Source organism: Dipodomys merriami, unplaced genomic scaffold (genome assembly GCF_024711535.1).
Source record: "Dipodomys merriami isolate MVZ:Mamm:240054 unplaced genomic scaffold, mDipMer1.0.p SCAF_547, whole genome shotgun sequence".
Classification (NCBI taxonomy): Eukaryota; Metazoa; Chordata; class Mammalia; order Rodentia; family Heteromyidae; genus Dipodomys; species Dipodomys merriami.
In genome coordinates, this window is record NW_027206121.1 from 675,851 (window position 1) to 687,468 (window position 11,618).

An 11,618-nucleotide genomic window follows, 5' to 3' on the forward strand; every position below is an offset into this window, starting at 1 on the left:
TACTGTCCCTGAGCTTTTTAAATAAATGAACAAAAGTAATGATAGTCTATCAACTTGATTCACAGCACTACTTGTGGGAAATTTGGTGATAATTGGCGCTAACACCTTCACAGCATTTTCTACCTAGTTTGCCTTTCAATTGTTATCCTTAAAACTCATACTCTTGAGCAACTAAGAATTCAGATGTGTAGCACCAGTGCCCTGTTAGATCAGTAGATCTGAACTACTTGATTCAAGCAGGAATCATGGTTTCCACAGAATAGGACATAAAATTTATAACATCATATAGACATATGCAAAAGTCCTTTTGCAATCACTTGGTAAAGGACTGTTTACCTATCATTCTGTAAACCACATCCAAATTCTTCTACTAAGTATTTAGAAGAATGTATTGTTTGCACAGGTCATATTAGTAGTCCTCAGGTTGAATTCAGGGGGAAAATTTGTAAGTCTTCCTTTACTTTCCATGCCAGATGCCCTTTTCTACCACTCAGTTTTCACCTTACACTCTTGCTTCTCTGCCTGGGCATTTCTAGACTAATTTTTATAATTACATGTCACAAGGAGCAAACAAGATAGGCACATATCACCAGGTCCACCCTTTTATTGATTAAGATACCATTTTCATGAAGGTTTTGCATAGGATGGCCTACAAATATTACCGTTCTAATTTAGCTTCCTGAGTAGCTAAGATTCCACACTTGAGGGAGTATAACTGGCTAGTTTTTAATTGCTGGTCTTATATTAAGTGAGCAGTAAGTCTCTTAAATTTTGAGCTTAACCAAAAGTATTGGCCAAGTGATAGTAATAAAAATGATTAAAGCAATAATTAAATATGTTATCATCAGACCTATGTTGAATGAATGAGGTATTTTGGTTCCCGCCTTTTAATTTCAGCTATATGACAGGCCTAGGTAGAAGGACTCCACTCTGTGAACCATCCCTTCTCAGAAAGCATCCAGTGTGTAAACATGGGAGAATGAGCTATTTCCAAATGCCTGGTGTATATGCCTCTGTGTGTGTGTGTGTGTGTGTGTGTGTGTGTGTGTGTGTGTGTGTGTGTGTGTGTGTGTGCAACAAGTAGGAAGGCCAAGGGCACAAGTGCCTCCCAATCCCTCCATTTTTGTACTAGGCCTGTATACACCACCAGAAGGGTGAACAGTGTGAGGGAAGGAGTTAAGCTAGCAACCTAGCTAAATCTGGCAATGTGAAGTCCACTGTCCTTATCTTGTTAATGGAATCATGGCCAGGATTTAAGGATTCTCTTTTAACGATAAAAACAAATACTGAAATTGTGGAAGGCACAGGAAGCCTGAGGTGAAGCACTGAATGAAACCTCTTGTTCCCAGAGAGAGAAGATTTCTTCAGAAAAGCCCACAGGGCTCATGCTTTGATTCCTAGCTTTTATGGAGGCCAAGATGAGAGAATCTCCTTTGAAGCCAGCTCTGGCAGAAAAGACAGTAGAAATATCTCTACTTAACCACCAAAAATCAAGATGTGGCACAAGTGGTAGAGTGATAGTGTTGCTTTAAAAAAAGAGAAAATATCAAGTATGTTAAATCAGTTCCTGAGGTGAAGACCTCATATTGGAATAAAAACATTTGTTCATGAAAGTGTGAAAGTAGAGCTCTTCATGGAAGCAAACAGCTCTGGACTTATCTAGAATGACTGGCTTATATAGGATCTGGAGTCTTGGTCTTGGTTTACTAATTAAGCACTTTCTGATGTAACACAGACATTTTTTCTAAATGCATCCAGGCTACGTTTAAGTACATAACTATACAGAGGGATCTATCTTGGCTCTAGAAATTCTAACTTTAGGTCAAACTTTGTGTTTATGTAAATGAAGACAGTATACTTGTTGTAAGGTGAATTATCCCAGAAGTCACATTTTTTATTGTATAAATGATGTAATTAGGCTCTCGGTAAGTTTAGAACACTACTTTGTAAAAATATGAAACACTTCACGAATGTACGTGTCATCCTTGCACAGGGGCCATGCTAATCTTCTCTGTATCGTTCCAATTTCAACCAATGTGCTGCCAAAGTGAGCACAGAAGCCACATTTTGGAAGACGGAATACTGGAATCTTTATTACACAGGTAGCAGTCTGCAAGCAGCCCATTATAACAAAGGATTGCTGTCGACAAATACACTTAGACAGCTTGGAAACAGGCCAGAAAGGAAAAAAAAAGAATAAAAACAATACCAACAAACCAATACAGCACTGAATTGGGACACCATGATTAACAGAGACAAGCCAGGAGACAGGACACAGGACAGGATCACAGAGACATGTGGCATGGTGTCTGGTGCCACTGATGGTCCAACCTAAATAGGGCCAGAGCAGGGGGCAGGTCCACAGGAAACTCCCAGTCCCAGGCACTGTACTAACAGATTGAGTAACATATCAGCCAAATGCTCACCCCTGCTTCCAGGGATCCAGGCACACACATCATCTGGGAGGCAGGTGATGGATGATGTCATTTCCTTCCCTGATCATGAAGACAAGATGGCAGACCTCACCATCTACCCTGTGGCCAGTATGGCACCAGCCAGGCCTGACCTCCTTACTTAATATTACTGATTTTATTAAATCACTTTATTAAATTTTACAGCCTCTGCATCATTTTCTAAATAGATAAAGAGTATACTTCTTGTAAAAGCCATTTTTTTACTTTTTTTTTGTTGTTGTGAAAATATCAAACCCAAGGGTTACAATTACAGGAGCAAAGTAATGAGTACACTTCCTATCTAGCATTGTTGCCTCCTCCTTTGTTTCCTCTTATCATCCCTGCCCTCCCATCTCCCACACCCCCCACCAAACTTGTAAAATTCATTTTACAACATAACATCTTGTACTTTTCATTGTTGGAATGAGTCCACCTATATCTCTATTTAAACAATTTTTCCCTTCCCCTCCACAAATTATATCAATATCAAATACAGTGAAAACAAGGATTATACCATGGTAGAGACATACAAAGCAACAAAGAAATCATCTTATATATATATATATATTAGCAACAATAGGAAGCAAGAAAAAACATTGGTGTCCTTATCTTCAGTTTTATTTCCCCTAACATCAACTTATCTAACCGTTTCTGCTTGTCTCACACATATACCAGTTATTATAAGGGAAACCATGGAACCTATGTTTCTTTGGGCCTGGCTTACTTCACTCAATATAATTTTTTCCAAGTCTTTCCATTTCCTAATAAATGGGGCAATTTCATTCTTACTGATGGAGGCATAGAATTCAATTGTGTGACACATTTTCTTGATCCATTCATCTACTGAGGTGCATCAGGGTTAGTTCCATATATTAGCTATGATAAATAATGTTGCAATAAATGTAGTCATTCTGGTAGCTTTAGGATATTCTTGTTTGTGATCATTTGGGTAAATGCCCAAAAGTGGGATTACTGCATCACAGGAGAGCTCTATGTGTAGTCTTTTGAGGAACTTCTATAAATCTAAAATATACCTGGAATACAAAAAATGAAATCCCCCAACAACACATCCTCAAAGAAACAACTGCCCAATAAATAGGTGGGCTAAAGTCTTAAAGAAAAATTCTCTGAAGAGGAAAGGATGGCCAATAGACACATGAAGAAATGTTCAACATCCCTAGCCATAAAAAAATGCAAATCACAATATTGAAATACCACCTACATTTTGGGGTGTATTTTCTGTTAATATTGTTTAGTAACACTTAAGACTTGACTCTTCTGTGGATTTGTCTTTAGTGGATACTTTAAAGCTCTACTTGATTCAGGAATGTTTCTTCTCCCATAAGAAGGCTTTATGCTTTTCCAGCCCACCTATCATGTTCTGAGCAGGAACTTCTAGGGTAAAATCACACAGGTTCTTTTCTGACTCTCTCATTTGGCTTCTCTCCAAGCCATGGTTCCAGAATCTTTACTCATGGTCAATAGCAAGAAAGAAGAAAGTATCTCTGATGAGATTCTTTTATTTCTCACTCTGTTTGACATTCCATTTTATGAACCTAACTGTGTCCAAGATTGAAGAACAGAAAAAAAAAAAGATTCAGCTTCAGGAACATGTTTCTGAAGAAGCTAAAGATGGCTTGGAGATTTATCTGATTATCAAATCTTGCCTTCTAAGTTAAGTACAGTTTTGCTTTAGTTTGTTTCTCATTTTTTAACGCAAGGACAAAGTTGCCTCACTTTTTATGTGATTCAATGACACCTAGGAGGTAACTTCTCATGGAAGGTAAAGGTTGGCTAGAATCTGGTCAGCCATCACAGCCTCATACATAACATTAGACTATCCTAATGAAGTTTTAATGGATTTGCTGAAATAGTGTGGTCAAACATAACTTTGACTGTTGTATAGGACTGAGTGTGTTATAAGTACTTCAATTAATCTCTGTAAATACTCTTGGACTGCTTTTTGGTATTTGTCTTTCTTGACTCTTAGGCTGTATTTCACGGTAATTATAGAAATCTCTGTTTTTCCCAAAGGTATGTACAAGTGTAGTAGTACTAGATGATATTTCTATGTAATTCTATATTCGGTTCTTTTTAGGACTCTTTGTCCCATCTCTGATAGTTTTACATGCCTGAGGGAAATGCACCAAGGCTCACATTGTTGTCACATCTTTCCTAGCTTTTCTTAGACTTTGGAAGGATTTTTGTTGTTTTGTTTAAAACTACGGCCACACTAACATGTATAAAATAGAGACTTTATTGTAATTTTGATTTGAATTTGTCTCCTGATTACTGATACTACTTTTACATTTTAATCAGCTATTTGCATATGTCCTTTTTAGAAAAGTCTCTTCAATATTTTTCCCATTTTAAATTAAATTTTTTTGTGGGGGGTTTACTTGTAGGATTTTCTTTATATTTTCTAATTCAGATTTGTTAGGAATCTATTTAAAGACATATGCAAATATTTTCTCCTACCATGCTTTTGCTTCTTCGTTGATAGATCTTTTCAGTATACAAAGTTTTCATTGTATGCACTTAATCTTGTTTTGTTTGGTATTTATTTTTTTTTGTTCACTTATTTATTTACTGTCGCTCATGGGGTTTGAACTCTGGGTGTGAGCTTGTACCTGAGCCCTTCAGTTCAAGGCTAGCACTCTACCACTTGAGCCATGCCTGCACTTCCACTTTCTTTGCTGATAAAAACAAGAGTCATAAGCATTTGGATTTTGATTAGTAACCCCAAAAGGATTTCAGTGCTTACTTTATGCTTAATTAACCACTAGTGATAAGCCACTTGGATTGATTCACTCTTAGCCCATTTTGTAGTTCTGCTGAGTGAGTTATAATGAAACACAGGTGTGCCTGATGTGAAGAATTTGTTTTTTCTCACTTTTCTAGAGGCTGAAACTTAGTTTTCAGGAGGATAAACCTCTCTCTACCACCACTACTATTCCTTGCTCCAGCTCCCTTTTGATCATTGTACCAAAACAAAATTAAGACATGGTAGCAGCACAGAAATGTAATGAAATCATTAGAAATGTTAAAAAATTGAAGTGCACAAACTAGCTAGAAAATGGTTACAGAAATCCATGGAATGAGACACACAAAGAGACAGAAGTAAGATTGTGCTTAGATATTCGATAGGTCAAATACAGGTAAATAGTGATCCTCATCTTTTTTTTTTTTTTTTTTTTTTTTTTGCAGTCCAGTCATGGTGCGTGAACTCTGGGCCTGGGCGCTGTCCCTCAGCTCTTCAGCTCAAGGCTAGCGCTCTACTACTTGAGCCACAGCACCACTTCTGGCTTTTTTCTTTTTGCTTATGTGGTCCTGAGGAATCGAACCCACAGCCTCATGCATGCAAGGCAAGCACTCTACCACTGAACCACCTTCCCAGCCCCATTTTGTATTCCATAGATAGGTAAATACATTATTTTGAAGTACAACCAGATGCTGATGGATCACGCCTGCAATTGTAGCTAGTCTGGAGGCTGAGATCTGAAGATCACAGTTCAAAGCCAGCTTGGGCAGTGAAGTCAGTGACACTCTTATCCCCAATTAATCACAGGAAAAAAAAAGTGGTGCTGTCGCTCATGTGGTAGGGTGCTCACCTTGATCTGAAGAGCTCTGGGACAGCCCTGGGACCATTAGTTCAAGCCCAGGACCAGCACAAAAACAAACAAAAGTCCACTACTAAACACCACAAACAACATAGTGCATGTAATACTATTTAAACGTGCTGGACACAAGTTTCTCATGGTGGTAAACCTAGGATCTGAGGATTGAGTTTTCATCCAGTCCTTTCAGAAAAGTCAATGAAACTCTTATCTACAATTAATCACCTAAAAATCTACAAGTAGAAATGGTGATAGAGCCTTAAGGTAAAATGGTACGGGATAGCACCCAGACAATGAGATCAATACCTTACATTGGTACATTTTAATGTGATATAGGGAAATAAACGCCAGGTTTAATAACTGGGTGGAATTGTGCAAAAATGCATACTGGCTTATGCAATTTTCACTCATATATATGTATATATATAATCTTCACAATAATTTTTTATGAATGCACAAACAACAGAAACATAGAATAAGTTCTCCAGTGGATATAGGTAGCAGTTGGAGCAGGGAGGGTGAGCAGACAGGGAAAAAGAGGTGAATATGGTTTAATAAATGTGTATTTGTGTGTGTGTGTGTATCTATGTGTGTGTGTTTGTGTGTTGTGTTTATCAATGAAACTTGCTGACATTGTGTTTCTTGTTTTCATCTACCATTTCATCGTGTTGTTGTTGTTCTTGTTTGACATTCCTGAGGCTAGAACTCAGGGCTTGAGAACTGTCCCTGAATATCATTATGCTGAAGGCTACCACTCTACCATTTGAGTTACAGCACCAGTGCTTCTAAGGGTATTTGGGGGCTGTTGTTGTTTATTAGGTACTGAGATTTCAAACATAGTGCTCCATGCATGCTAGGCAAGCACTTTATCACTAAGCCACAGTGCCAGCCCCAACCACACTGTTTTAAGAAAGGAGGCAGGGCTGGGAGTGTGGCTCAGTGGTGGACTGCTTGCCTTGCATACATGAAGCACTGGTTTCTATGCCTCAGCACCACATCAGCAGAAAATTCATTGTGACTTATCACCAATTAAATGCCAGAAAACTAGAAGTGACATTCTGGCTGGAAGTCGTAGCATGCCAGCCTTTAGTGAAAAGCAGAGGGAATATGCCAGGCCTTCCCTGAGTTTAAACCCCACAGCTAACAACTGAAAGAAAAAAGAAACAATCCCAAACAAAAACCTAATTACTTGCTCATTGCCTTTGTTCTTCTATTTTTTTTTTTTTTTTTTGTAGTTGTAACTGAATACTTCTTGTCATTCCATTTTCTACTTTCTTCCTTTCACTTTGGGGGATTGAACTTTGGGACTTGCACATGGAAAGTGGATACTGCCTACCAACCTATTCTTTCTTCTTCCTCTTCTTTTTTTGGGGGGGCGGTCGTGGGGCCTGAACTCTGGGCCTGGGCGTTGTCCCTCAGCTCTTCAGCTCAAAGCTAGCGCTCTACCACTTGAGCCACAGCGCCACTTCCGGCTTTTTTCATTTTGCTTATGTGGTGCTGAGGAATCGAACCCAGGGCCTCAGGCATGCAAGGCAAGTGCTCTACCACTGAGCCACCTTCCCAGCCCCTATTCTTTCTTCTTTTAACATAAAAAGTCTGCTTATAGGACAGGGAAGGTAGCTAAGTGGTACAGTGCTTGCATTGCATGAATGAGGAACTGGGTTCTATTCCTCAGGTTCTCATACACAGGAAAAGCCAGAAGTGGTGCTGTGGCTCAAGTGGTAGAGTGCTACCCTTGAGCAAAAGCAGCTCAGGGAAAGCACCTGTATCCTGAGTTCAAACCAAAGGACCAGCAAAACAAAAAGTCTGCTCATTTAAATTAGTCAATGCTTCCCCTGCAATTTAAACAAACTTACAAGTGACATAAGTTCACTTTCAATAGTATTGTCCTCGTTTCCAGAGAGTTCAGGGGCTGCATACAGAAGAGACCCTATGCTTCTGCTGTCACTTATAAACTAGCTGTTGTACAACAGTAAAAATCAACAGAAACATTTCTGCTTTTATTATTTTGAACACAAAAGGATTTGTAAGGGTTGGTAAAAATAAATGAAGGAAACCCTTCCTTTTCACCTATTTGTTGTGATTGTAATGGATCTATTTTGCTGTGCACTCAAGTCCCACACTTGTCAATTGAGTTATCATAGAATTTCTTTTCAATTTCTTTTCTTCTTAGGACACACACATTCACACAGATCCTGAAGAATTTTTACTACTTCATCTAACAATGTTTTACTACCAATTCTTCTAGTCCACAAGCAATTGTCTTATCTACATAGGACAATACTATTACATTAGGCCACTGACTGCTCTGACAGGTCCCTGTGTCAACAGTCAGCCCTGCAGGAAACACGTGTGCACCTTGGCCCATGCTGCAGGTGCCGTGCTGTGCTGGTGGACTGAGGGGTAGCACATACCCTGCTCTGGGCTTCTCACTCCTGTCCCAAGGGGCTTGCCTGGTTGGCCGGTTGCATGAAGACTTTGGCAGAGTCCTCCTCTACTCAGCTGGCTCCTTACCAAACTTTTCTTTCCTGTACCTTCCACTTTGACTTCTGGCATAGACCATGAGCCCAACCAACTTCCACCACATCAGATGAAGTCTCCACATCAAACCTTTGGTAACAAACATTTAAGTTAGAATGCACATATAAAGTTTTGGCCGGTGTTTTTGGGTCTGGTCAGGGGGCCTGAACTCTGGGCCTGGGCACTGTCCCTCAGCTCTTCAGCTCAAGGCTAGCGCTCTACCACTTGAGCCAAAGCACCACTTCCGGCTTTTTTCTTTTTGCTTATGTGGTGCTAAGGAATCGAACCCAGGGCCTCATGCATGCAAGGCAAGTGCTCTACCACTGAGCCACCCACCCAGCCCCAAGGCCAGTTTCTTAATGTTTGTAGTAGTTAAGGTTCAAACCTTGGGCCTCACCCATGTAGAGCACGTGCTTTACTCCTGAGCCACCATCCCCATCTCTAGAGTAGTAGACAGTAAGGTTTTTAATATGGTTGAATAATTTTGTTTGCATTTGTGTGGCCTGCAGGTGAATTCAGGGCTTGAGGGCTTTCTGAGCTTTTTTTCCTCAAGGCTAGTGCTCTAATCCTTGTGCCACAACTCAGCTTCTACCTTGTTTTATAAACTCAGATTTTGTGCTTGTTGAATTTCCTTGCTCAGAGCTCACTACCTCTTATCCCATGTCCACAACTCAGCTTTTTTGGTGGCTAATTGGAGCTAGTCTTGTAGGCTTTTCTGTCTCGGTGGCTCTATTCCTTGATCTTCACATCTCAGTTCATGAATATCTAGACTTAGAGGCAAACACCACCTTTGGCTGTTTCTTTACTTTTATGTCTGTTGCAGCATAAAACAAGATGAAATTTCAAGTGCTCAGTTTTACAAAAATATGTCTACTTCTATGTGGACCAGTATATATATATAAAGAGGATACTAAGCACATTACCTGGCTCACCATTGCTATGAGCATTCTTTACAATAACCTAGCAGTATTTTATCTATGTGCACATGTATGCATGCATGTTTGAATGTGTGGATATATACAAACATCCACATATGCACACAAACAGAAACTTAGTTTGGAGGCAGGATCTTAGTATGTAGGTTGGGTTGCTCTCAAACTAGTGAACTTCCTGACTTCACCTCTTCAATTAAAATTATAAGCCTACTCCATCACAATTGGTTTACTGTTATTTGAAATGAGTTCACTGTCATCCTCAAATGAATAGTGACTTAATGAAATACCCCCACAACCCTATTACATCTAAGAGCAATTCTTTTTTTTTTTTTGGGGGGGGGGTCTGGTCGTGGGGCCTGAACGCTGGGCCTGGGTGCTGTCCCTCAGCTCTTCAGCTCAAGGCTAGCGCTCTACACTTGAGCCACAGCACCACTTCCGGCTTTTTTCTTTTTATTTATGTGGTGCTGAGGTATCGAACCCAGGGCCTCATGCATGCAAGACAAGCACTCTACCACCAAGCCACCTTCCCAGTCCCTAAGAGCAATTCTTAAAAGTGAATTTTGCCAGGTGCTGGTGGCACACACCTATAATCCTACTCAGGAGGCTGAGATCTGAGGATCATGGTTCAAAGCCAGCCAACAGAGAAAACTCTGTGAGACATCCTATTTCCTATAAACCACCAGAAAATCAGAAGTGGCATTGTGGCTCAAATGGTAGAGCAATAGCCTTGAGCTTAAGAGCTGCAGGACAGTGCTCAGGTCAAGTTCACGCCCCACAACTGACACATATGTGTGCATTTTACACATGTATACACACTATATTAATTTCTATACATCACAAACATCCAATTTTAAGGCTTGAACTCATTGCCTCAGGGCTGTTCCTGAGCTTTTCCCAAGGCTACTGCTCTACCAGTTGAACCACATCTCTAATTCTACTTCCCACATTTGTGGTGATTATTTGGGGATAAGAATCTTATGGAATTTTATTCTGAGGCTGGTTTCAAGGCTCAATCCGCAGACATCAGGTTTATAGTCATGAGTCTCCTGTGATCAACAGCTTTAGATATTTTTACTTACATGTGTTAGGTTATTTCTGGGATTTAGGATGGGTGTGCATTGCCCTTCCCATGGACTATGAGAGTTCCCATGGTGTTCATTACACTGCATACAGCTGACATGTTGCTCATCATCTGATTTTTAAAATGAGAAATAGTATTTTACTGATGTTCCAATCTCAAGAAGCTATTTAAGTTTAGCTCGTTATAAATCATGTGCACATAGCAGAACCCATGTATACATTGTTTATTTATTCAGTCAATAAACATTCTCAGTCTCTTAGAAAGTGAGATGGTTATTTTTCTTTCTGTTTCTCTTTTGCTTCTTCTGTGTGTCTGTGTTGTGTGCCAGGAATGGGACTTGAATGCATGGCTTGGTCACTGTCCACCCTCAGCTTTTTTCATTCAAGGCTGGCACTCTACCAGGTGACCCAAAGACTCTACTTCCAACTTTTCATTGGGTAATTGAAGATAACTATCTGTCATTCTTGGGTTGACTGGCTTTGAACTGTGATCCTCAGATCTCATCAACAGGTGTGAATCACCAACCTGAGGGATGATTTATTCTTTTCTTGATCAATCCTGGGCTTGAACTTGGAGCTGGAGTGTTGTCCCTAAGCTGTCTTACTCAAGTGGTTTACCATTTTGAGCCACAGTTCCACTTCTGGATTTCTTCTGATTCACTGGAGATGAGTTTCCTGTTCAGGATCATTTTGATCTGTGATCCATTGATCTCTAACTTGTTGAGTAGCTTGGATTCTAGGCACAAGTAATACTCTTTGTTTTTTTTTGCTTTTTGTTATTTTTGGACCTGAGAAATGACATCTACTTAATTTCTTTCTTTTGTAAACCAACTTATTGCTTGCACAGTAAATTAGTCAAGGACTGCCCCAAGACATGGAGGTATGCTCACACCATTTAGTTGTAAAAACAAGATCTTGTTCCAGGTTTTTTAGGCTGAATTTACTCCAGATTCCTGATGCAGTGTGCATAGGACACGTGTACCGCAAAAGTGCCATGATGGGGTTCTAGAGCA

The 11,618-nt window shown here is 39.8% G+C and overlaps 1 protein-coding gene and 1 non-coding gene across 2 annotated transcripts in view; both read right to left on the reverse strand.

The window, feature by feature from the left end:
• The window catches only part of LOC138811671 (zinc finger protein ZFP2-like), an 81,035-nt gene that overhangs the window by 34,030 nt on the left and 35,387 nt on the right, over window positions 1-11,618 (reverse strand). The window lies entirely within an intron of this gene.
• LOC138811676 (U6 spliceosomal RNA) lies at window positions 1,949-2,055 on the reverse strand. Its single transcript, XR_011367472.1, has one exon. It is a non-coding gene; the product is annotated as a U6 spliceosomal RNA (small nuclear RNA).